Source organism: Heterodontus francisci, unplaced genomic scaffold (assembly GCF_036365525.1).
Source record: "Heterodontus francisci isolate sHetFra1 unplaced genomic scaffold, sHetFra1.hap1 HAP1_SCAFFOLD_58, whole genome shotgun sequence".
Classification (NCBI taxonomy): domain Eukaryota; kingdom Metazoa; phylum Chordata; class Chondrichthyes; order Heterodontiformes; family Heterodontidae; genus Heterodontus; species Heterodontus francisci.
In genome coordinates this window covers 7,737,624-7,743,235 of record NW_027142006.1, presented here as the reverse complement: position 1 = coordinate 7,743,235, position 5,612 = coordinate 7,737,624, and the positions used below count along the sequence as shown (strand labels likewise).

General features: G+C 41.9%; 1 non-coding gene across 1 annotated transcript; it reads right to left on the bottom strand.

Annotated features, from left to right (window-relative positions):
- Positions 1 to 2,274: 2,274 nt before the first annotated feature.
- On the bottom strand, positions 2,275 to 2,347 carry trnaf-gaa (transfer RNA phenylalanine (anticodon GAA)). The gene has a single exon. It is a non-coding gene; the product is annotated as a tRNA-Phe (tRNA).
- Positions 2,348 to 5,612: the final 3,265 nt, after the last annotated feature.

Genomic DNA, 5,612 nt, shown 5'->3' with positions numbered 1-5,612 from the left:
CTTGGATCTAATACTTCCCTTAATTTCTTTTGTAAGCCACAGTTGAGCCACCCTTCCTGTTTTACTTTTGCACAGACAGGAATGAACATTTGTTGTAATTCATCCATGCGCTCTTTAAATGCTAGCCATTGCCTATCCACTGTCAACCCTTTAAGTAACGTTCCCCAATCTATCATAGCCAACTCCCGCCTCATACCTTCATAGTTTCCTTTGTTTAGATTCAGGACCCGAGCCTCTGAATCAACTCTTTCACTCTCCATCTTAATGAAGAATTTTATCATATTTTGGGCGCACTTCCCCAAGGGACCCCACACAACAAGATTGTTAACTAATCCTTTCTCAATCCACAATACCCAGTCCAGGATGGACTGTTCTCTGGAAGTGTTATACACCTCTATCAATTCTCCACTCAATCTCCTTTGATATAGGCAGAATTACCCTAGCTTTTCCAACCTAACCTTGGAACTAAAATCCCCCATCCCTTGATCCATTCTGGTAAATCGCCTCTGTGTCCTCTCAAGGACCCTCACATTCTTTCTAAAGTCTGCTGAGCAGAACTGGAAGCAACACTCCAATTGGGGCCTAACCAGAGTTTGAAATGGTTCAGCATAACTTCCCTGCTTTTGTACTCAATGCCTCTATTTAAAAAGCCCAAGATCCCATATGCTTTGCGAACCACTCTCGCAATATGACTTGCCTCCTTCAAAGATTGATGCACATGAACCCCAAATCCCTCTATTCCAGCACACTCTTTAGAACTGTGCCAAGAAGTATATATTGCCTCTCCCTATTCCTTATGCCAAAATACATCACCTCACACTTGTCACTATTAAATTCCATCTGCCACCTGTCTGCCCATTCTGCTAGCCTATCACTGTCCTATTGCAGGCAGTTCATATCATCCTCACTGTTTGCCGCTCCTCCAAGTTTGGTGTCATCGGCATATTTTGAGATTCTACTCTGTATTCCAAGATCCAAGTCAATTACCTTGAGTAAAAAAAGCAGTGGTTCTAGCACTGACCCTTGGGGAACACCACTGTCGACTATCCTCCAGTCTGACAAAGAACCATTTAATAAGACTCGCTGTTTTCTGTCCTTAAACCAATTTTCTATCCAATTGGACACTGACCCTCCTATACCACGAACCTCAATTTTGTTAACCGCCCTTTTATGTGGTACCTTGTCAAACGCTTCCTTAAAATCCATATAAGCAACATCCACTGCATTCCCTTCATCAACCTGCTCTGTTAGTTCATCAAAAAATGCAGTTAGATTAGTCAAGCATGAACTCCCATTTATAAATCCATGCTCACTCTCCTTAATTAACTCGAACCTCTCCAAGTGTCTGTTGATTTTTTACCCTGATTATTCTTTCTAAAACCTTACCCACCGCTGCTGTTAATCTAACTAGCCTGTAGTTACCCGGACTGTCCTTACACCCTTTCTTGAATATGGGTGTCGCATTTGCCACTGTTTAATCCTCTGGCACCTTCCCCGTATCCAGGGAAGATTGGAAGATTATAGCAAGCCCTTCCGTTATCTGCATCCGCATTTCCTTTCGCAACCTGGGATGTGAGCCATCCGGACCAGGTGATTTATCTTCCCTAAGCACAGCCAGCCTTTTTAGTACCTCCCTCTCCTAATTTGTACTCTCTCCATTGCCTCTACTTTCTTCACTTCAACTGATATTATGTCAAATTCCACTTCCTCAGTGATCACTGATATAAAGTACTCATTAAGTAGATTAACATTGCCCTGCACCTCTAAGCTTATATTATCCTTTTTGTCCCCAATAGGCCCGACTCAACCTCTTCCTACCTACTTATCATTTACATGCTGCTCGAAGATTTTTGGGTTTCCTTTCATGTTGACTGCCAGTCTATTCTCATAGAAATAGAGAATAAGCAAATATAGAAGATGTAAGTATTTCCCATCCTTGATGAGGTGGAATTTTTTATGTTGTGGGTGGTAATGTCTTGGCCCACGAGTGTGGTGGAAGCAGAGACAATCAATGATTTGAAAAGGAAATTGGATGGATACTTGAAGGAAAGAAACTTACAGGAGGAAAGGGATCGAGCTGGTGAGTAGAACTGACTAGATTGCTCCGGGGAGAGCCAGCATGGACGTGATAGGCCAAATGACCACCTTCTGTGCTGTAAATGACTCTGTGTTGTTTCTCAAATTCAATCCACTGGTGCTTGGTAAATAATTTCAAAGTAAATTGTGCAACTGGAAAATCAGAACCAAGGCAAGGGACGCATAAGGAAGCGAAATTGCTGAAACCCGGGATTGAACCAGGGACCTTTAGATCTTCAGTCTAACGCTCTCCCAAATGAACTATTTCAGCCCTACATTAACAGCAGTTTGGTGTCCTTGTTTTGGAAGAAAATACATACATTCAATTTTTCCAAAAAATTAAAGAACACAACATGTGAGTAATATTCCCCATTGCTTTCTCAGTACTGATGGATTGTGAAGCGGGAGACAGCCAGAAGTGCCACTGAGCCGCATAGACCCCGAGCTGAGAATGAAATGAGATCAAATTCAATCTTTCATTGTGAGATGCTGCTGAGAGGTAAGAGTCCTGAATCAAAGCGAGACTTGCTCATTTCAAACACTCCCTGTACTCTCTGCTCATGAAGCCTGAAAAAAGGGAAAAACAGAATGGCACTCAAACTCACAACCCTGCCATTAAAAGTCTCATATTCGACTGACAGAACTGTCACTTCTACTCGGTCTCTTATTGGATGGATGCAACTCCAACGCAGGGATGGCATTCAAATCCTCCCATGGGTCCACATGTCAGACTGAGTTCCATGTTGTAGACTCAAGCAAAGGAAATCTGCTCACTTCCAAAACTATCAGCGAATTGAAGCTGATTACAATCAACATCATCGGAGGTCAGAACTACCTGGTGAAAGGAGACACTCTGAAGAAGGATACAGAATTATTCAAAGTCATCGACAAAGTGAAAAACAAGAAAATCGATGAGTCAATGCAAGCCAAACAACAGAAACACTGAAGAATTCCATTCCATTCCAGTCCAGAACCCAGTCCTGTTGTTTTTGGAGTCAGGTCACAATTACAGCAACAACTTTATATTCCCACTGGGCTATCTGTACATTTAGTTAATTGCAATTTTGTCAACAAGTTCTTTGAATCCAGTTGTCTGGTCCTCAAGCCAGCGCAGTATGGAAGTCAATTCCACCTTCTGCAAGGCTGAAACCAATAGATAACCTTAATTAAAAATGCCAGCAGACCAGGACTCGTCTGGGTCTTGAACCCGGGATCTCTCGCATGTTAATCCACCATACTCACTACGCGAGAATCATACACCTAGACCAACGAGCAACTGACAGGTCAGGCTTTATTAGCTGCTGTGGAATTTCACTGGAACCCCCCAACCAATCATCCATTTTTTTTCAGATCAAAGCAACATCCTGCAAATGCTGAAATAAAAACAGAAAGTGCTGGAAATGTTCAGCAGCTCTGGCAGCATCTGTGCTGTGAGAAACACAGTTAACGTTTCAGGGCACTCACCTTTTGTTTCAGCCATCCTTTCAGACTGCTTCTGTCCATCCAATCTCACTTTCCATTCTATCCACATTCAAACCATTCACTACGTTACTACATTTTTCATGAATTCCTCATTTCTTTTATTAATGACAATTTTGTATTTCTGGCCTTTGCTTCAGACACCACCACAAGTGGAATCATGTCTCCATCTACCCAATCAAACCACTTTGCTGTATCCTCACATTGCAATGTTTCTTGAACCCTGACAGACTGTGGAGTTTCTGCTGCTTGATTGCAGTTCTTGCTTCCTGCCAATAGATGTCACCTCACTCCAATACAGTGAAGTTTACAAATCTGAGAGAGACACAACAGGAAATAATTGTTCACATTATAGTGAATGTGTGGGATTTAGAAATACTAGGAGTGGAGACGAGTTATTATTGCACTCTGCTATTACATCTTTTATAATGGACTCCAGCATTTTCCCCACGACTGATGTCAGGCTAACCGGTATATAATTCGCTGTTTTCTTTCTGCCTCTTTTTTGAAATAGCGGAGTTACATTAACTACCGTCCAATCCATTGGAACTGTTCCAGAGTCGATAGAATTTTGAAAAAAGACCAGAAATGCATCTGCTATTTCAAGGGCCACTTCCTTAAGTACTCTGGGATGTAGATTATCAGGCCCTGGGAATTTATCGGCCTTCAATCCCATCAATTTCCCAAACATTCCCTACTAATACTGATTTCATACAGTTCCTCCTTCTCACTAGACCCTATGTTCCCCAACATTTCTGGGAGATAATTTGTATCCTCCTTTGTGAAGACAGATCCAAAGTATGTATTTAATTGGTCTGCCATTTCTTTGTTCCCCATTATAAATTCCCCCGTTTCTGACTGTAAGGGGCCCACATTTGTCTTCACTAATCTTTTTCTCTACACATATCTATAGAAGCTTTTACAGTCAGTTTTTATGTTCTCTGCTAGCTTACTCTCATACTCTATTTCCCCCTTCTTAATCAATCCTTTTGTCCTCCTCTGCTAAATTACAAACTGCTCACAATCTTCAGGTTTGCTGCTTGTTCTGGCCATTTTATATTTCTCCTCCTTGGATCTAATACTTTCCTTAATTTCTTTTGCAAGCCACAGTTGAGCCACCCTTCCTGTTTTACTTTTGCACAGACAGGAATGAACATTTGTTGTAATTCATCCATGCGCTCTTTAAATGCTAGCCATTCCCTATCCACTGTCAACACTTTAAGTAACATTCCCCAATCTATCATAGCCAACTCCCGCCTCATACCTTCATAGTTTCCTTTGTTTAGATTCAGGACCCGAGTCTCGGAATCAACTCTCTCACTCTCCATCTTAATGAAGAATTTTATCATATTATGGGCGCACTTCCCCAAGGGACCCCACACAACAAGATTGTTAACTAATCCTTTCTCATTACACAATACCCAGTCCAGGATGGCCTGTTCTCTGGAGGTGTTTTACACCTCTATCAATTCTCCACTCAATCTCCTTTGATATAGGCAGAATAATCCTAGCTTTTCCAACCTAACCTTGTAACTAAAATCCCCCATCCCTGGATCCATTCTGGTAAATCGCCTCTGCGTCCTCTCAAGGACCCTCACATTCTTTCTAAAATCTGCTGAGCAGAACTGGAGGCAACACTCCAATTGGGGCCTAACCAGAGTTTTATAATGGTTCAGCATAACTTCCCTGCTTTTGTACTCAATGCCTCTATTATAAAGCCCAAGATCCCATATGCTTTGCGAACCACTCTCGCAATATGACTTGCCACCTTGAAAGATTGATGCACATGAACCCCAAATCCCTCTATTCCAGCACACTCTTTAGAACTGTGCCATTAAGTATATATTGCCTCTCCCTATTCCTTATGCCAAAATACATCACCTCACACTTGTCACTATTAAATTCCATCTTCCACCTGTCTGCCCATTCTGCTAGCCTATCACTGTCCTGTTGCAGGCAGTTCATATCATCCTCACTGTTTGCCGCTCCTCCAAGTTTGGTGTCATCGGCATATTTTGAGATTCTACTCTGTATTCCAAGATCCAAGTCAATTACCT